Here is a 22,231-nt window from a genome sequence, read left to right as displayed (position 1 = left end):
CTAGATTTAATGTAGTTGTGTTTAATGTAACATCACCACCTTACACCCCGGTGCCTCACCACTAATTTCAACATTTTCTAGTATGTCAACACCTTTTAATAAACAATTGTTTGTGATCCACAATGAAGTCGCTCTCGCCTGGTGCCTGGGAACCCCACCTTGTCCTCCTGTGCAACCTTTCACAAATTCCCCATGCTTTTCAATTATGAATGACTGGGGTGTGGGCTTACCTTTCTACAGTGGGAATATTTAATCTCTATGAGGATTGATAGCACAATGCAGATGCCTTTATGAAAACTTCATTATGATAGAGTATATAATAACTGTGTCATTAATGATGTACTTCCTAGGGGTTTAAATAATTGAGCTCTTTAACTTTTGATGTGTTTATATCGGAATTATTTCCTCATACGGACGTCATTTGACTCACTGTCAATTAGCTACAGTACATCTTGTGTGTGTTCGCCTGTGTGTCAGCTAGAATTACTGAGTTTTGTTATAAACTTCAGCCTTTTATTAGAAATACTTGGAGCATGCCAATTGTGTGTCCATGAAAAACATCTAATTTTTTTTACATTTAAACCTGCATTTACCAGCATGTGTTACTGAGGAACATTTGTTTTAATAATAATTATTACATTCTGGGCTCCCTAAAACACCACTATTTTAAGTGTAACATGCTTTTAATAAGAAAAGCACACTTGTAGATAGTGAATATCGTATACAAAAAAAACCCAACATCAATACAATAGAATGCACTACGAACTACAGTAGTTTTAGGAATTTTTGTAATGGACAGCATTTACTTTGGAGAGCGGACTTCTATGATATATCATGTGATATGTTTCCACATCAAACACACAATCAGCAGCTACTCCATATTAATGGATAAGTCTGCTGTTTAAAAAATTATTGTAAAAGTGTTTTTTAAATATTTAAAATATAATATCTACTTCTTGTTGAAAAAAAATATGTTTAGCTATCTAGCTAATATTCACTAAGAGATTGAAATACAGAATGTATTATTAAGATCTTTAAGACATTGCATTATATATTTTTACATTTAAAACACTTACCTGTGGTCTACATAACATGTAATGGTGGTTCTTTGATCAAATATTTTGCATGGATGATGTTTTACAGACCATTATCAAGCTGTTTTTTGTCCTTCTCTTCAGTTTTTTTACATACCTGCACTTCAACTGCATCTTCACCGTAGTTTTAGCACTTCCATATCGAGTCTACTGACAGATATGAGTCAGAACTATATGCTACTTTGTATTAGAAATGGCAACAACAAAGAGTGCATGTACATGTACGAGCCAGTCTGCCCCACAACAAAAGTATAGTGAAAAAGAAGGAACTTCCTGACTACGATGTCGGACTATGTTGGCAAATTCGCGCAAACAATATTTGGGTGAAGCTTTACTTTAATGTTGATATCCGCTGATGTCACTAGCTGGGAAGGAGATCACAAATGGAGCACATTCCAAACTAACCTGACTCTTGTCAGATCCTTGTAGTTCGCTGAGCTCCACACAAGGATCTGGGCTTGAGGGCATTGCAAACTCCTTCAAGATAGCATAAATAATGAACCAATCAGGATCGCCGGGCGGGATTTCATAGATGTGACATAACGCCGAAGCGACTGTTTGATTTAAACAACAATAGTGACACGCAGCGAGGAGTCGTGTGCTGACATTGATTTTGCTATTGCAACTGTTTTGCGACATGGATTTTCTACCGACATTGCTGATTTGTTTCAGTAAAAGTTCTCTAAGTTTTCGCTCTGTCGTTATTCAATATGTCGGCTGTTCTGTTTTGGATTTGCCAGCGTCGCTCTCATCAGGGTCACGGGTTGATTTCAATGTGATTGGTTGAAGTAGCACGTCATTCTAGATAACAGACAAGTGGTTCATCCATCCAATCACATACGATGATTTTTTTTACAAGGACCCGCCTTCTGAAATACATCTCTTATTGAGAAGTCCCAGATCCTTGTGTGGAGCTCAGTGAACTACAAGGATCTGGCGAGAGTCAGGTTAACTTTTCTGTGCATAGATTTCAATTTGTCTTTTTGTCATCCATGTTCCTCTTCCTGTAGTTTCCAGTGGATTATAAAAACTGGTAGATGGTCACTGATGTTGGTTATTAGCAGAATATTTGTGTTATTGTCAAAATCATTAGTAAAATGTCAAAGAAATTACATGTTTTGACTTATTTCAGTGAAGGTTGCTTTAATCCAGTCCACATGTGTGGTGACCCATGCGTCAGAAAAGATAAGATGTCAGTTGGATATCCTGTATACCATATTATCCAATGACAAATGTCATAGTGAGGAGGAATGATAAGCTAACATCATCTTTTTTTATTTAATGCCACGCGATTGACCCACACTCCATCATTGGACGTGATTGACACTCTGCTGTACAGTGCTTGACTGCCCTCCCTTTCCATAGAGTTGGACTTTAGTTGTAGTGCATTTTTTATTTCTAACTACAATGATAGAATGGTTGAATAAACTACTGGTCAGCAATATGAACCATAGTTAATGCACTTGAATCACATCCAGTTCAGCAGTGCAATTACTCTAACAACAATATCAACTGATTCTGATTAAATAATATTATTCATTGTGACGGTCTTGAGCCGTCGTCGTACGGGTTCTCAGGACCACCAAGGAATGACATTCTGTCGAGCAGGTGTATACTTCTTTTATTTCGCAATATTTAAGTCTCTTGCAGGTTTTCTTTGCAGTCTTCCCGTTTTTCTGCTCGCTCTTCCGCTCCAGCTTTTTGGCTGCATGCGTCATCTTCCTTGTGCTCTTTTCCTCTCGCGCTCAGCATCGGCTTCCTTCTAGCTCCTTCTCTCTCTGTCTCTCCCCCCGGCGTTTACGGCCGCTGCCTTTTTATACAGTACGAGAGGAGATTTAAATTGTGCCCATTTGGGCGACCCACACACCTAATAATATTTGCAGGGTTGATTCCGGCGCGCCCCGCCTCGCTGCTTGCTCGCAGTCCACGCCTCCTCGCCGCCATCTTGGGCCTTGCTCTGGCGTGCCCCTTCTCGCTGTCGGACTGCCGGCCACGCCTCCTCGCCAAAATCTTGGGCCGGGCTCCGACGTGCCCTGCCTCGCTGTCGGACTGCCGGCCACGCCTCCTCGCCAAAATCTTGGGCCGGGCTCCGGCGTGCCCTGCCTCGCTGTCGGACTGCTGGCTCCGCCTCTCCACATTCACCTTCTAAGTAAAACATGTAAAATACACAGTATATGAGCAATAGGACATATGCCACTAATAGTGGGGCCCCTAAATTTAAAATACATACACAAACACCTTTTTAAACTGAAAATCTGGTACAATGGCTAATAGCCACTTCAAATATTTAGTCTCTTTTCAAAAGGAAATAGTCTTAGAGCTCCTATAAACATTACAGGCCTGATACAAACTTGTTAGCGTAAAACCACAAGGGGCAGATTACTTACCCCGCCCAGGGGAAACCAGTCTGTAGAAGCGAAACACAGGTTTAGCTCCAGTACAAACAGTCCACTCGGTCAGACTCAGGGAACATGGTCCTTCACTTCGGCTTAGCAAAGCGCCATCTGCGGTGTCGACTGAGCCCGGGTGCTTTGATGAGATGTGAAATCTCATCAAATTGTGTATGAATTACACAAACTGTGTTTTATTTTTTATTTATTTATTTATTTTTTGTCCTGTCCAGCTTCTCAGGCAAATCATATAGTTGATGTAAATGCCCACATCGGCTGTTCAGATTTACAGTACTTTACAAAAGAGAAATGTAGAATACAACTTGACTTTATGTATTTATATTATCTTTTGGTGTAGCCATGTCGGAGCAGGAGGGGACAGAAAGAGAAAAAAAGGAAGACAGAGGGGGAAATTTTGGGGACAAGAGGGGGGATTGGACAGGCAGACAAAACAAACTGTGTTTTAAAGGGGAACTGCACTTTAAAAAATGGGGCTATAGTTCACAATCCATCTAAGGGACAAGAACACATATGTCGTTCTCTTTTTTGTGCATTGTAAATCGTAAAAAATGTTGAGCATTTATAGAGCCCTCTCAATAACGTTGCCCATGTCATCTTTAGTTTTGTTCAGTATTTAAAAGTTTTTGGTTATCTCTGTTTGAGAACCCTTTTGTTTTTTGTTAGTTGCCGAGAGTGCTGATTTCTGTCACTTGGAATAAATAGCTCTCTGATTAGTGACCCGGAGAAAGTGAGCGTCCTAAACACTAATCAGAGAGCTATTTATTCGTGCCATATTTACGTTGGTTCCTGTTTTCATCACGCTTTTGTATTTTTCTTAGTGTAGGACTTTCTTGCTGTTCGTCCCTGGCGATTATCTTGTTTTTTTGGCTCCACACTTGACTAGTGTCGCAGTTTTTGTACTTGTAGTCCTGTTAATTGGAATAAATCACCTTCTTACCTGCACGCTGATTCCGGACATCCTTCTGCATCTTTGGGGATCGACCACTGCAAAACCATGCAAACCCGACGTAACTAAAACCTCCACCAACTTTTTTATATAACAGGCATATTCGTTATAACGTGTAATATTTACAGTATTTTGGTCATTTAAAGCATTTCCGCAACTTTCTTTTTTGGAGCACATAGATTTGGCAGAGTGCAACGCAACGTTAGCTATTTTCTGCACCAACTATGGCGGACTTTATGGGCTACTTTGTGACAAATGATGATCCAGGACCTTTTATTTTTCAGACTGAATACAGAGACTGCAAACATAATAAAACAATGACTGTGCAATGTCTACTCTCACTGAGATGCCGACTGATGGGTTGTGTATGTCTTTCAACACAAGTTCTATGCTGAGATGATTAGATAGATAGATAGTACTTTATTGATTCCTTCAGGAAAATTACAATTAATTCATTATTATTAATTAATTCATCATAATCCTCACTTTTCAGGTAATACATGCTGGGCGCAAACGAGCATCTTGCCACGTCTTACTAGCGATGTCTTCAGGTCTAAGTGGAATATAAAAAGTTGACCCACTTCTCGGCTAACCGACTACTATACAAATGTGAGGCATGATTCTATCCATCACAAATTTTGACCAACTCAGAACTTTTTTGTATTTACTAAAAGTAGTTGCTTGGCGTAAGCTCTTAAAGTAACAATGATGCTCATACTTGGTTAATATGCATGTCTCCACATGTAAATTAAGTACTGTTGGTGTTTAATAGGTACATAGCTTTCTAAATAGTACATACAGCTATTTATTGCAATTTTCGGATTATGGAGCGGTTTAAAGTCTGGAAATAACGATAGATTGATTTACGACATCTTTACTTGGATATCATAACCTAATTAATGATAATCATCATTTTCATCATTTAAAGATTGTATGTAGTGTAAAACATGTTTATCACAGTTAATTAGGAACGGACATGACTGCGATTCAGTGATTTCTGCAAAGTAGGATTAGCATTAATAAATCAAATATTTTCATAGTTAACTCACAAAAATACATTGCATATACATTGATTTAGAAGAAACAATTAAAAGGCATTAAACATACCAGGCTTTTCTTATTGTACTCAAAGAACAAATCACAATTTTACACGAAGCCTGCCATAATCTAGGATTAGTTTAGAGTTTAATAGAACTATTTATTGACATTGTATTAAATTCTTCATGATTTATGGTTGCAACTCTTGATATGCGACTTCAGACAAATACAATAATTTGTATATACTAAAAATACAAACGTAATATGGGGACGGCGTGGTGCAGTGGGAGAGTGGCCGTGCACAACCAGAGGGTCCCAGGTTCAATCCCCACCTAGTACCAACCTCGTCACATCCGTTGTGTCCTGAGCAAGACACTTCACCCTTGCTGCTGATGGGTGCTGGTTAGCGCCTTGCATGGCAGCTCCCTCCATCAGTGTGTGAATGTGTGTGTGAATGGGTAAATGTGGAAGTAGTGTCAAAGCGCTTTGAGTACCTTGAAGGTAGAAAAGCTCTGTACAAGTACAACCCGTTTATCATTTATTTATAATATTGTGGATGAAACTACATAGATAAGACATGTAGCAGGTAAAACACACATTGTCAACGATAAAACACAAATTGTAGGAACTTTTTTTAGTCAATTCACTTGCATTTGTTAACGCTACGTGGGCGGTTTTGCCTCCGCTAATAACTGGCAACCGGCCAACCAGCGACGTATCTTCGTATCTATATCATACTTGCCAATCTTAAGACCTCAGAATTAGGGAACAAAGTACAGAGTTAGGGATAAATTCAAAAGGGCCACGAGGTAAATTTAATAATACATAATAAATAAAACAAACATGGCATAAATGACATTGATTAGCCACGGGAGATTCTTGGTTTGTAAAGTTTTGTCAGGTAAGATTTACTTCCTAGCATCGCCTTCGTTGGAGTGCCTTTTGTTGTATCTGGTAGTGTTTGTTCTTAGCCACTTTTTCCCTCCGTTGCCGGAGCGTTTTGAGTTCGTAATATTTTTGTTAGTTTAGTGGTCAGGTTAGATCTGTTTTGATAGCCTGTTTTGTTTCTCCTGTTTTGGACTCCTTCCTAAATATCTGATTCTGAAATCCAGCATCTGTTTCCAGTGTCCTATTCTGGTCGTGACATATAGTACCTTTGTTTTTTTGAATGAATTAGTACTAGGGTACTTTGTTAGTACAGTTAAACAGTAAAACAATACTGTACATGTTGAACCATATACAGTGTCTGCATTGTGTAGAGTTTTTAATAACTATAACCGACACCAGGAGTTCTGCTCAGCTGCACTATATTTCCACGATGCATCAGACGATATAATCAGGGAATGCACATTTTGTCGTCAATATGTTCTCTAACTTTTGAGCCCCTTTCACTTAGAGATCTTGGACAAAAAGGGTGATACAATAACTAGGCCTGGGCTGATAAAAACATACGATATACTGATCTACACATGTTTGCTGCATTTTTTTGAGACCAAATTAAACACTGATGTAATAACAATTTTGCAAATATCCTCTTTCAAATGCAACTACATTGTAATTTGGATGTAAACTTCAAATTAAACTAAAAAAAAAAAAATCAACATAAAATACACTGTGTTACAAAATGTTGCACTTGAATAAAAATAACAACCCAAAGGGGTTATGTCTGTTAAGAAGGGGGTTGAGGACCTTCAAATATACACAATCAAAAAAAATAAAATACGATGGATAAACAAAATGTTTGTGACCTAAAATGCTCACGTTTATCAGTATTATCACGGTATTGTTAAATGTGCTCAAAAAGTAACACAAAAATCCTCTAATATTTTTTTTTTAATACCTTAAATAAATAGTCACACATTATTCTCTCTAAGCAGAAGAAACAATACATACTTTTCTGGCTTCATAAGAGCCATATTATTTTTATTTGTGTGTTTGAATTTGTTTATATCTTCTATTTTTATTTATAAATGTATAAGATTTTTTAAATGGTTTTTAATAAATGCAAATTGGGTGTTCTTTTTACTTCCAGTTGAAGTGACGTCACTTCACTTCTTGTTGAACAGACAACCGTCTGTTTTAGCTCAACCTTTATGTTCAATGTAAATACTATATGTTAAATGTTAAGACAGTAATGTGTTTATCTAAGGTTAGATTAGGGTATGACATTTCAAAACGGGAAAAGCTGTAATGTTGCTTGTTTTCATGTTAGCGTTTGAGCTAGCTGGCAAGCTAATACCACCAATCGAGTGTTTGACGCGGTTATCATTATTGCTCTTTACATGCATGTGGTACGAACATCCACTTCTGCTGAAACATATGCAAATGAGGGACCGCTCTTATCAGGACTTATGCATATTGCGGTTATCGATGTTGGAAAAGATGCCGATTCCATCTTCATTTATCGTTCGGTTAATTGACTTATCGAATATCGGCTGGGGAAGCATGGTGGAAGAGGGGTTAGTAAATGTGCCTCACAATACGAAGGTCCTGAGTAGTCCTGAATTCAATCCCGGCCTCAGGATCTTTCTGTGTGGCTTTTGAATGTTTTCCCCGTGAATGCGTGGGTTCCCTCCGGGTACTCCGGCTTCCTCCCACCTCCAAAGACATGCACCTGGGGATAGGTTGATTGACAACACTAAATTGGCCCTAGTGTGTGAATGTGAGTGTGAATGTTGTCTGTCTATCTGTGTTGGCCCTGCGATGAGGTGGTGACTTGTCCAGGGTGTATCCCGCCTTCCGCCCGAATGCAGCGGAAGGCTCCAGCACCCCCCACAACCGAAAAAGGGACAAGCGGTAGAAAATGGATGGATGGATGGAATATCGGCCAAGGACTAACGATAAAACAGAGAAATTAAACTAGCATATAAACAGGAAATACACATGTTGAAAAAAGCACATTCGCCACATATTGAGCATCTACACAGAATACAATGATGTAGAACAAGAAAGTATATTGAAATAAAGTTCCTAATAAAACAATAACACGCTCCTCAGTCGTTAAACGGGCGCCCACGTCTAACGGAGAGATCATGGACAAAAAGGGAAGTAGAAAGCCGTGTAGAACACATATAGATTGGTACATAGATATTGATTCCTTCAGGAGAGTTCCCTCAGGAAAATTAAAAAATTCCAGCAGTAGTGTACAGAATTGAGATCGAATTTAAAAAGTAAATAATGGTATAAATAAATAATAACTATTGTTTTGCATCCCCTGTCATCCTTGTACCCCCCTCACCCTCACAGAGGAGTTCTACAGTCTAGTGGCGTGTGGAACAAAGGAGTTTTTAGTCTATTAGTCCTGCACTTGGGATGAATCAGTCTAGCACTGAACAGGCTCCTCTGGCTACTGATAACGCTATGCAGAGGGTGACTGGCATCATCCAGGATGCTCACTAGTTTGTCCATAGTCCTCTTCTCTACCACCGTCACCAGTGAGTCCAGTTTTATTCCGATCATAGAGCCTCAAGAGGCATGTGTCAAAACAAAAAATGCAGTAGGGGGTACATGGGCAGGCAAAGGTTCCACATATTTACAAAAGATCCGGTAAAATGTAACGTACACATTTTGTGTAATTATAAAAATAATAAGACATGATATTATACAATATATTGACAATACATAATTGACACTGATACATTCAAGACAAATTTACTTTAAACCCCTCTCTGTGTTTTTTTCCCAGTTCATTCATCACCACTTCTTTAATCTTACAAATAACCATCCATCCATCTTCTTCCGCTTATCCGGGGTCGAGTCGCGGAGGCAGCAGCCTAAGCAAGGAAGCCCAGACTTCCCTCTCCCCAGCCACTTCGTCTAGCTCCTCCCGGGGGATCCCGAGGCATTCTCAGGCCAGCCGGGAGACATAGTCTTCCCAATGTGTCGTAGGTCTTCCTTGTGGCCTCCTACCAATCGGACGTGCCCGAAACACCTCCCTGGGAAGGCGCTCGGGTGGCATCCTGACCAGATGCCCGAACCACCTCTTCTGGCTCTTCTCTATGTGGAGGAGAAGCAGCTTTACATTGAGCTCCTCTCGGATGGCAGAGCTTCTCACCCTATCTGTAAGGGAGAGCCACGCCACCCGGCAGAGGAAACTCATTTCGGTTGCTTGTACCCGTGATCTTGTCCTTTTGATCATAACCCACAGGTCATGACAATAGGTGAGGATGGGAATGTAGATTGACCAGTAAATTGAGAGCTTTGCCTTCCGGCTCAGCTCCTTCTTCACCACAACGGCTCGATACAGCGTCTGCATTACTGAAGATCTGCCTGTCGATCTCACAATCCACTTTTCCCTCACTCGTGAACAAGACGCCGAAGTTCTCGAACTCTTCCACTTGGGGCAAGATCTTTTCCCCAACCCGGAGATGGCACTCCACCCTTTTACGGGCGAGAATCATGGACTCGGACTTGGAGGTGCTGCTTTTCATCCCAGTCGCTTCACACTCGGCTGTGAACCGATCCAGTGAGAGCTGAAGATCTTGGCCAGATGAAGCCATCAGGACCACATCATCTGCAAAAAGCAGAGACCTAATCCTGCAGTCACCAAACCAGATACCCTCAACGCCCTGACTGCACCTAGAAATGCTGTCCATAAAAGTTATGAGTCAATAAAAGTCCATTAAAGATATTCCCAAGAATATCTTACAAATATTCTTGGGAAAAGTTGCAACATTACTGCTTTGTTGTGGAAAAAAAAACAGTTTACTAGTTAGTGTAGTTAAAGTTCAGTGGCCTAATGGTTAGAGTTAGTGGTTAGAGTGTCCGCCCTGAGATTGGTAGATTGTGACTTCAAACCCCGACCGAGTCGTACCAAAGATTAAAAAAAATGGGGTCCAATACCACCCTGCTTGGCACTCAAGGGTTGGAATTGTGAGTTAAATCACCAAAAATAATTCCCGGGCGTGGCCGTTGCTGCTGCCTACTGCTCCCCTCACCTCCTAGGGGATGGGTCAAATGCAGAGGACAAATTTCACCACACCGAGTGTATGTGTGACAATCATTGGTATCTTAAAAGAATAATAATTCAAAGTACCACTGATAGTAACACACCAAGTGTGGTGAAATAACCCTCTGCTTTTGACCCATCCTGAGTGGTGCTTCTTCAATGGCAATTGATATAATAAGGCTACATATTATAGCTACACAACGCTAAAGAACACTAACTGCTTATTGTTTACCACGCTTACATCCTAAATCAATTTTCAAGGCACTAAAATGTGTAATTTTCCCCTTTTAGATCTGTTGATCACTGCACGGTAAAGAATCATGGCCATTGGTAGTGGTTCAAATTGCTGCGTTCCACACAGCTGTTCCAGGCTCAGTTTGCAGTCAATGGCCCATTTAACAATGTTCCAGATATTGACTAGAGACCATTCTGCCTATGCCCTATGTCAGGGAGGAAGCTTTTCACATAAGTGTAAATGTGAGTGCATTCCGTATATCTATATGTACCCCTCGGATTTATTGGTGACCATGACAGGGCCTACCCCGCCTCTTGCCTGATGTCAGCTGGGTTTGGCTCCAACGATGTTGGCTGACGATGTCACCAATTGGGAACATTCCAAACTGACAATTTGGTGGAAGTAACAATGCAAGGTTGTTTTATAAATATAGCCGCAATGCCTCCCCGGTTTGATTTAAAATGTTCAGGACTTATGCAGATTCTAAATGCAGGTACCAATGGGTGAGAAAAGTTGGTTTTGCATGATAGGGCTCCTATAATTAAACACATAACTCTCACCTCTCTTTTTGTCAAATTAGTTTTCATATTATTGAAAGTTGGGAGACCTGCTATATCCATACTTGCCAACCCTGAGACCTCCGAATTTGGGAAATGGGGGGGGGGAGGGGGGGTGTATATTGTAGCGTCCCGGAAAAGTTAGGGCTGCAAAGGATTCTGGGTATTTGTTCTGTTGTATTTATGTTGTGTTACGGTGGGGATGTTCTCCCGAAATGTGTTTGTCATTCTTGTTTGGTGTGGGTTCACTGAGTGGCGAATATTTGTAAGAGTGTTAAAGTTGTTTATACGGCCACCCTCAGTGTGACCTGTATGGCTGTTGATCAAGTATGCATTGCATTCACTTAAAATCGGACGCGACGACAGGTTTTAGAGGACGCTAAAGGCAGTGCCATCACGGCACGTCCTCAATATTGTTGTCTGGGGGAAAATCGGGAGAAATCCGGGAGAATGGTTGACCGGGAGATTCTCGGGAGGGGAAGTCTTTCGGAAAAATCGGGAGGGATAGCAAGTGTGGCTATATCATAAAGCTGCACACTAAATGTATACTCTTTTAAGTTATGCAAGACATACTTCTGTCAGAGAACATGTTTTTTTTGTATTTTGTTAAGTTAGGAACACCTTCTATTTAAGACAAAACATGTTTATTTTATTCTGTTAATTTAGTTCACATCTCCCAAAAACAAGAAGAATCCAGTTGCCTCCATTCAACCATCGTGGATAGCACAAAACTCAAATAAACAAGGCTAAAAGCTACTCAGGCAAATCATATTGTTGATGGAGATGCCCATGTCGGCTGTACTAATTTACTCTACAAAAGAGAAGTGTGGGATATTTCTCTTGTTGCTTTATTTTTATTTGACTTTATTAAATGGTTTTATATTATTATTTGGTACAGCCGGGCCGGAGCAGGAGGGGATAGAAAGAAAAAAAAGGCGAGTACGAGAGGGGGATAAGACAGAGAGACAACAAGAACACCAAACACAACAATAACAAAAACAACATCAACACAATGAAACAACATCAGCAAATATGATACAGTATGTACAAATATGATGGTAAAAGTGAAAGCCAAGAAGCAGTTATTGAAATAAATAATAATACAGAAATGACAATGAAAATTATTGCACTACAAATGGAACAATAAAAATACCAATAGAAATAGCGCTATTGATAATGAATAATAACAATTATTAAGATCTTTATCAACAATACAATTATTCAAATGCAACAATATATATATATAATAATAACTTCAAATAAACTTTCTGACACTTGTTAAACAAGTAAACTACTCTGACAAGTACAATTTATCAAAAAAGTTACTTAAGTAAATGTAACAGAGTAAATGTACCACTTTACAACCCACCTGTTAAATTGTGTAGGTATAATCTGGTGATGTGAATTAATTGTTAAGGGGAACTGCACTTTTTTCAGAATTGTGCCTATGTTCACCATCTTTTATGAGAAACAAGAATACAAAAGTTTTTGTTTTGCATTGTAACTTGTAAAAATTAGCTTGTTCTTGGTGGTTAGCAAGGCAGCGAATGGGAGCAATCAATTCTACCTCTAAATCACTTTAAAATGCATTCAAAAACAGTCAGCAATACTTATTTTCTGTTCCATAACCTGTATAAAAACCAAGCTGTAGAAACATTGTTATTGTAAGAGCAAACACTTGGAAAAAATGTTTCTAGCATAGCAACACAGCGGTGTGCTATAGTATTAGCTGTGAAAGCTGGCTACGGAAAGAGATTACATCTACGACAACACGGAACGTGTTTGAGTTTATAATACACAGCACTGCAATAAGACACCAATCTGTACTGACTGTGAAACAGGGGTCTCAAACTCAATTTACCTGGGGGCCACTGGATGCAGAGTCTGGGTGAGGCTGGGCCGCAAGAAAATATTTCTTAAATATTTTTAAATGTCTTTATTTTTTATTTTCAACACAAAATAAAATCAAAATATAAATGAACAAAATGAGGGTTGAGTAAATAAATAAGTCATAAGTAATAACAATAATAATTCAAGTTTTCCAGTCAGCAACAATGTATACAGATACTTACTATGTGAGAAGTAACAATAAATACATCTGTGAACCTGAACATGGCTTTGCTTGCCTACTTCTTGCTGCTGGACACCTGGCAGTGCTTCCTCTCGCACAGCTGAGTTACATTTGGCAGGAGAGAGGAAGCAGTTGAGACCCTCAGTATGGCTTGAAGATGATCATCGGTAAGTTTGGACCTATACTTGGACTTATTGAAGTTCAAGGTGGAGAACAGCTTTTCGCACAAGTATGTGCTCCCAAAAAGGCACATGATCCGCTTGTACATCCAGGAAAGCTCAGGGATGCTGGGGGGCAATTCTCTCAAAAATGGTCCAAGTTAGTCTGCTTTTCCACTCACCTCCCCGAACTTGGCTTTGGGGTCAGAGTTGCACTGCAGATCAATGAGCTCCATTTGAAGCACAGGAGGGGCATCTTTATGGTGTCACATTAGTGCCAAAAATCCAAGCACATAAAAACTGTTATCGCGCGCTGATCTCCCACTTTGTGCGCGCACGTGACACCCTTTTACGCGCGTGTGGTGCCTTTGTCGAACTGTTTGGAAATTAGTTGAAAATTGAGCAAGTTATGGTTATTTAAATAGTACATGTATGGCGTCACATTAGTGCCAAAAATTGAACCGCATAAAAACGGTTATCGCGCGCTGATTCTCCACTTCAACTAATTTCCAAATGGTTTGATTTGTTATAAATGTCGGAGTATTGTATGTATATGTATATTTAAATAGTACATGTACCATTGACATCAATGAAATGATGGGGACCAGCTGTTCGAGGTAAGATGGCCGCTACGCTGGAGAAACATGGAGTGTTTATTCATATCTATGATGAAAGGTCCATGGCAGTTCCCTGGGATTAAAAAGAAAGGAAATCAGGTTTTCATGGGGTTATCATGGCTGAACAAGTAAGTCTTACACTATTATCTCTCAGATTTAATTTGCCTAATGTATGTAGCTAGCTTTTTTTGTTGTTTTTTTAAATACATATTTTAACTCTGCCATCTATACTGATCTGGTCTGATATCTAATTTTCCACAGTTTGAGTTGTTTGCAGAAACATAAATACTTTTTATAGTAATATTAAAAACATATTCATTAATTGTAGTGATAACCTGTCATTCATTATTTTACTAAAATAGTAATTGCAATCATAACATGAATAATTAGGCCCATATGCTAATCATGTAGTCCTGATATGAAGTACGCATAGATAAGTGGGTTCGGCTAGACTCTGGTGTAAACTTAAAGTAGATAGAGGAAAGAAAATAAAAATTCCCACATTGTGGCATACATTCAATATTTACATATACAAATATTAAATAAATAAAAATATATTTTAAAACAGACATGAGAGGAAAGAAAACATATGTGAAAATATATTTTCCATCATTGACTGACATCTGTGGACTGGTTGTATGTGTATGAAAAGAGAGATATTGATCTTGACACTTCAATAACTATGCGATGTCCTCTTAACAGATGAGACATTACCTTCTTCAAAGACTTTTAGATAAAAGTCAATTGGCATTTTCCACAACTACACTAAATTTTGACTTTTTAGAATTTGTTTGTCGACAAGAGCTGTATCATCTTGATACATATTGACGAAGACCCGCCCTGCTATACTTCTGATTGGCCCTCAGCTTTTTTCGCCTGACCAGTCAGAAAGACTGGGCCGTCTAAGCATACCCGCCCCCAAAGTGCCAAAACGAAGACGGCGCGCATGCACATAGGCACCGCGGGCAAAAGGGTGTCACACACGAAGTGGAGAATCAGCGCGTGGTAACAGTTTTTATGCGCTTGGATTTTTGGCACTAATGTGACACCCTACGTCTCGCACATTAATGGAGAAGTAGTCTGCAAAAATTTGAAATGTGGCTCTGTGTGTCTAGAAGTCTGAAAACCTGTGATCAAATTCCTCCACTTGCTTCAAAATGGCATCAACATACATCTCACCACTGAATGGTGTGCCTGCATCCACGAGTGCTTTGCATGCTGGGAAATGGCAAAGGTTTGTCTGAGAGAGCTGGGCTTTCCATAACTTACATTTTGTGGAGAATGCTCTCACGTTGTCATAGGCAGCACTGACCAGTTGGGAGTTGTCTCCCACTTTTCCTGGAATTGTCTTTGCTCATCACTGAATTTCTCTTAACTGCAGGCTTTGAAAAAGACATGATTGGGGTTGTGGAATATATTCCTGTTCAGCCGACGCACAGAGAATAATGTTATTTCCACAATTTGTGTCGTTCCCCTTTTCTTCTCTACAGCAACACGGCAGTCGGCGGTAAGTATCGGGAAAGCGAGCAGAAAAAGGTGAGGGCTCCTGGAGTGTTATCCAACGTCATATGAAAATATATGTAGTGTTCATCGTGTGAGGCAATGCAAATTAAACAATAAAAAAAAAAAAAAAACAACGGTTTGAATTGGTCCAGGTTATCGGGGACTTTATAACTGACGGACAGGTGTTGCGCTGTGACTGCAGCCAGGCACATAAGACAACCCTCGTCTCCATGGCAACATCTCTCTTGCTTTCACTCATTTGCCGCTTTTCCACTAACGTAGAGGTATTTTGGACCCAAATAACAAAAATCGTCTCTCTGTCTGGAGCCAACGGGAGGGGGTATGGGGGCTAGGGGGTGCTCGTCATAAAGTTTACAGTTACGGTAGCACAATTAGCCCCGAAAGGGCTAACATCACGACTAACGTGTTACACGTCCGATTCACCCAGGCACTCTGTCCGAGTATCAGCCCTGGGATCCAGTGCACCCCAGTTTTGTATTGTCGCTCGGTCAAAGTGCTTCGGAAGCTACAGGACCGCTCGTCGGGAGCAATAGAGAGACACACACTGTGACAGGGAGAGAGAGCTCGAGAGTTTGAGAAAGAGAAAGAGAGAGAGAGAGAGAAAAAGAGAGAGAGCGATAGAGGGAGGGGGGAGGGAGGCAGGGAGAGAGGGAAGGAGTAAGAGCGCTTGCGGGGCTAGTGGAGAAGTGGCAAAAAGTTTCTCTGCTTGCATCACAGAAGTGACGTCAGTGTTTGGCCCTTGAGAGCCATATACCACACCGTGATTGGTAGATTCCTTCAGCTCCGCACACAGCCCGGAAGATTTAGTGCTGCATGAGATTCTGGGTATTTGTTATGTTGTGTTTACGTTGTGTTACAGTGCAGGCATTCTCCCGAAATGTGTTTGTCATTCTTCTTTGGTGTGGGTTCACAGTGTGACGCATATTTGTAACAGTGTTAAAGTTGTTTATACGGCCACCGTCAGTGTGACCTGTATGGCTGTTGATCAAGTGTGTCTTGCAGTCTCTTATGAGTTTGCACAGAAGCGTAATACAAAATGTGATTGAACTGGAACGCTGTTAGTACATTTTGTAGAGGACTCTCAAACACGTGCAATTACGGCACCCCCTTAAGGGAGTCTTCTGGAAAAATCGGGAGTGTTGGAAAGTAAGACGTTATCAAGTACCACTAATATAAAACTCGCGGGCCGTACTAACATTACATTTTCCAGTCAAGTCGCGGGCCGCAAAATAACGTCTCGCTGGCATTGGCCCACATGCCACATGTTTGAGACCACTGCTGTAAAACAGGAACAATCATATTACAGTATATGGAAAGTATTAGCCCACATGTCATGTTTTGTTTGTACACATTTAGCTAGGCAGCGTATGTGCTGTAGTTGTACTAACATCCATGACGTGCTGCGTGTATCATGATCAATATTGCAGTGTGACTTATTCGATGCACAGTTGTCTGTTTGGTCCAGCTGGTCGGGGACGTTTTTCCAATTTTTGGGCATAGCCCATCCATCAATCCATTTTCTACCACTTATTCCCTTTGGGGTCGCGGGGGGCGCTGGTGCCTATCTCAGCTGCAATCGGGAGGAAGGCGAGGTAGACCCTGGACAAGTCGCCACCTCATCGCAGGGCCAACACAGATAGACAGACAACATTCACACTCACATTCAAACACTGGGGCCAATTTAGTGTTGCCAATCAACCTATCCCCAGGTGCATGTCATTGGAGGTGGGAGGAATCCGGAGTACCCGGAGGGAACCCACGCATTCATGGGGAGGACATGCAAACTCCAAACAGAAAGATCCCGAGCACGGGATTGAACCCTGACTCCTCAGGACCTTCGTATTGTGAGGCAGACGCACTAACCCCTCTTCCACTGTGAAGCCCTGTCGGCACAGCATGGCTTCAAATTCCACATTTGGAAGCGTCATGTCACTTTCACCTCACTCTCACGGCTTGCGTCTGTCCAACGTCTCATTCTTACTTCGTGCTGGCTTCTAGAAGCATTAGTTCATCCTCAGTATATTTCAAGATCAAAAAGCTAAGGTTGTGAATCCTCATTTAACTAAAAATAGTTTGATCAGAAGTCGGAAGTACGCTGCTATTAAAACAGAAATAAATGCACCGAGGAATTAGTTTCAGCAATAATTAAAAAGACCAAAATATGGTAAATATTGTAAAAATATTACATATTGTTATGACTGTGTTGTTTGCTACATTATATATAGACTTGCAGTGTGTATACAAAACGTCGATGGAAGGTTTTGAAGTTGTTTTACAGGGCTACGATGGTGAGTCCCATTAGCTGCATCTTCCAAGCCTTTTTATATCATCTTTAGAATCCAAAAGAAAAAAAGAAGCGTGTTCTTATCTCTCATAATGATTCTGAATGATAAGCAAAATTCCAAGCAAGTCCATTACCTTTACCTGTATTAGAAATCAAATCTGCTGTTAAAGTTGCACAATTGTTAGCATTGCTTCTTGCTTTTGCAAGCCACACTTCTTTAAACTCCAACCTCGCATGATGCTTTAGTCTTGTTTGTATAATTTAGATTCATGGTGATATTCCGGTAAATCAACGTGTTTTAACCTCTTTTGCTTTACCAAGTGATATGTGAGTGTATTTTTAGGTTTCAGTTTTGTTTGGGTAGATAGGTCACAGCTGTTGGAGTTGGGCCAAGGTCAGGTGGTTCTAAACTAGCCTTTGGGTTACTATATCTCTCACACTAAACAGGTCATTGCTTGCTCAAAGCATTCACCTGGCTCCACATACACTCACACAACACACACTGACTCCCAGACAAATAAACATGCCCCAAATTATATTGTTTATTCACTCTCTTTTTCTGTTTTCACTTACTCACACATTGCTCACCTTCTCTAGCACACACACACACACAAAGGCATGCATTCCAAGACATGTATGTGTTTTACCACTGTCAAAACTGCAAATGTTTCTTTAGATTTGTATAGTAATTTAATTAGTGAGGCAGAGAAACCTTGTGGTGCGAACTTAATTACAGGCTTGTAAATAACCAATAGAAGCTATTTTAGCCTGACTCAAACTAATCATCTGAATATCAATATCCTTGTCAGTCCCCACCGCAACACTTCCACGTACAGCACCCACCTGGCTCTGATCAGATGAGGCTCTTACAACAACATGCAAGTACAAGCACCCAAGCCAACGTTTACTCCAAGCTCTCCAAGATGCAACTCTGAGATGTGAAACGGTTAAAAAGGAGGTAGGGTGGTGATGGGGGATTGTCAAGGAATAATTGCCTTGAGACGGTGCAGAAATGAGCACTAATGGTCAGTAATCCAAGCCTGGAAAAGCCTTCTCCACAGTGTTCCACTGAATGTCAGTAATGGGCTTCCAGCTCTGTCACTTACATATGCATAGATCTTTCTCCATTAAAGCTTGTTTGAATGACAAATATGGGTGACTGTAAAAAATACCAAAAAAAAGTGGAGGAAAATGAGTGTAGAAAGAGAGAAATAGTTTTTATCTTGGCTGGCAGTAATTTGGCAAGCGCTCATGCCTCCATCCTTGAATCTCATTAGCCAATTGTTCAAATGATGCTGCCTCGGTAGAGCAAAGGGGCAGGAGATGCAGTTTAGAGTGGGCTGGAGGATATTTGCACCTAGAATTTTTTTTTACCTGTGTCTCTGAAAGTGTTAGATAGTGAATCATCCAATGCTGACACCATTTTTACTTGAATTCACCATGACATCACGTCCGGCTCATTAAACATGCGTGGTGGTCAAGCCAGTGTCTGTTCTCGGTTCTCTTGCCTTTCTTGAAGAAAAATGCCCAATGCTTGCATTGTTTTCAGCTGTGAGAACCGTTCAAATCGCAAAAAGGATCAACGTTTCTTCAGAGTTCCTCGAGAGGTAGTCAACATGGGGGGAAGAGTGCAAGATTTTAGGAAAGACTACGAGAAAAGTGGCACACAGGTTGCAGGGTCGAATAAGTCACAAGTGTGCAGTAATCACTTCATTAAAGGTTTGTTTGATTCTTTTAACGTTTAGTATTTGCCATTTAAGTATTATCTTAATATTATTTGTATTTTTTGAAACACATGGTGTTACTATGTTTTGTAAAGCAAATGTGGGCTAAACCTATAAGAGTTAAGCATTTACTTGAGACAGTAATCTTAAAGTAAGCTTTCAGCACATACACGAGATCTATAAATAGTATGATAAAAACGGGAAAAATACTTGCATACTTGTAAAGTGCAAAGTTTCCATGTTGCCGTTTGAATTGCTGGCTGCTCGAGTTTGTAATATTACCCCACTACCGACATGCTGTTTGCTTTGGTAGCGCAGTCTTCAATTGGTGCAATGGATTTCCAATTCCGGTGAAAAAAGGCAAAGAAGAAGAAGAAAATTTCCGTGTGGCAACATTAGCATGCCAGCAGACTTATTGGCTTGTGTGTGCTCTATTTAGGTCGAAGACCCTATGTTTCTTACAATATACATATTACAAACCCCTTTTCCATATGAGTTGGGAAATTCTGTTAGATGTAAATATAAACGGAATACAATGATTTGCACATCCTTTTCAACCCATATTCAATTGAATGCACTACAAAGACAAGATATTTGATGTTCAAACTCCTAAACTTTATTTTTATTTTTTTGCAAATAATCATTAACTTAAAATGTTATGGCTACAACACGTGCCAAAGTAGTTGGGAAAGGGCATGTTCACCACTGTGTTACATCACCTTTTCTTTTAACAACACTCAATAAATGTTTGGGAACTGAGGAAACTAATTGTTGACGCTTTGAAAGTGGAATTCTTCCCCATTTTTGTTTTATGTAGAGCTTCAGTCGTTCAACAGTCCGGGGTCTCCGCTGTCGTATTTTACGCTTCATAGTGCGCCACACATTTTCGATGGTAGACAGGTCTGGACTGCAAGCGGGCCAGGAAAGTACCCGCACTCTGTTTTTACGAAGCCACGCTGTTGTAACACGTGCTGAATGTGGCTTGGCATCGTCTTGCTGATATAAGCAGGGGCGTCCATGAAAAAGATGGCGCTTAGATGTCAGTATATGTTGTTCCAAAACCTGTATGTACCGGTGCCTTCACAGATGTGTACGTTACCCATGCCTTGGGCACTAATGCACCCCCATACCATCACAGATGCAGACTTTTGAACTTTGCGTCAATAACAGTCTGGATGGTTCGCTTCCCCTTTGGTCCGGATGACACGATGTCGAATATTTCCAAAAACAATTTGAAATGTGGACTCGTCAGACCACAGAACACTTTTCCACTTTGCATCAGTCCATCTTAGATGACCTCAAGCCCAGAGAAGCCAGCGGCATTTCTGGATGTTGTTGATAAATGGCTCTCGCTCTGCATTGTAGAGTTTTAACGACAAACTGTATTTAGTGACAGTGGTTTTCTGAAGTGTTCTTGAGCCCATGTAATGAAATCCTTAAGAGATTGATGTCGGTTTTAGATACAGTGCCGTCTGAGGGATCGAAGGTCACGGTCATTCAATGTTGGTTTCCGGCCATTCTGCTTACGTGGAGTGATTTCTCCAGATTCTCTGAACCATTTGATGATATTATGGACCGTAGATGTTGAAATCCCTAAATTTTTTGCAACTGCACTTTGAGAAACGTTGTTCTTAAACGGTTTGACTATTTGCTCACGCAGTTGTGGACAAAAGGGTGTACCTCGTCCCATCCTTTCTTGTGAAAGACTGAGCATTTTTTCGGAAGCTGTTTTTATACCCAATCATGGCACCCACCTGTTCCCAATTAGCATGCACACCTGGGGGATGTTCCAAATAAGTGTTTTATGAGCATTCCTCAACTTAATCAGTATTTATTGCCACCTTTCCCAACTTCTTTGTCCAGTGTTGCTGGCATCAAATTCTAAAGTTAATGATTATTTGCAAAAAAAAATAATGTTTATCAGTTTGAACTTCAAATATGTTGTCTGTGTAGCATATTCAACTGAATATGGGTTGAAAATAATTTTGTAATTATTGTATTCCGTTTATATTTACATCTAACACAATTTTCCAACTCATATGGAAACAGGGTTTGTAGTATGATATCGGAGATTTTGTTACAAGTATTAACCGATACCAATACATCCCAAAAGCTCCATATGGGTATCGGAACATCCCTATATTTTAGTGATTATTTGGCGTACCACTCGATGAAGCCACCGTACTACTATAGTTTGAAAATCACTGAAAGAATTCCTCTCAATAGAGGACATTTGGAATCCCTGAACAAACTTCTGCATCAAGACTTTATTCGTCTTATGCAAGTACTCCTCATGTATTACAATTAAAACCAGGGGCCAAATAACAAATAGGATCCATTGCAATAACAATTCTTGCTAAGGGAGTATGATTACCATCAAAGGGTAGCAAATAATATCATTGTACAGACTAAAAACAACACTACCTTAACTATTAAACCCTGTCTGTACAAAATAACACATTAAAATGCATTATAACACTGTCAAAAGTGATAAATATAAGTCATTGCATTTCATTACATTTGTTTGTGAATTTTATCTTCAAACAGTTCTCTTTTCTGCTTGCCTGTGAGAGGGCGGTTCGATATATTTTTGTCCCTCCTGAGCTCCTGTAGTCCTCCAGGGT

Source organism: Nerophis ophidion, linkage group LG09, assembly GCF_033978795.1.
Source record: "Nerophis ophidion isolate RoL-2023_Sa linkage group LG09, RoL_Noph_v1.0, whole genome shotgun sequence".
Taxonomy (NCBI): Eukaryota; Metazoa; Chordata; class Actinopteri; order Syngnathiformes; family Syngnathidae; genus Nerophis; species Nerophis ophidion.
The sequence above is the reverse complement of the archived record's forward strand: the minus strand, read 5'-3'. Positions refer to the sequence as shown.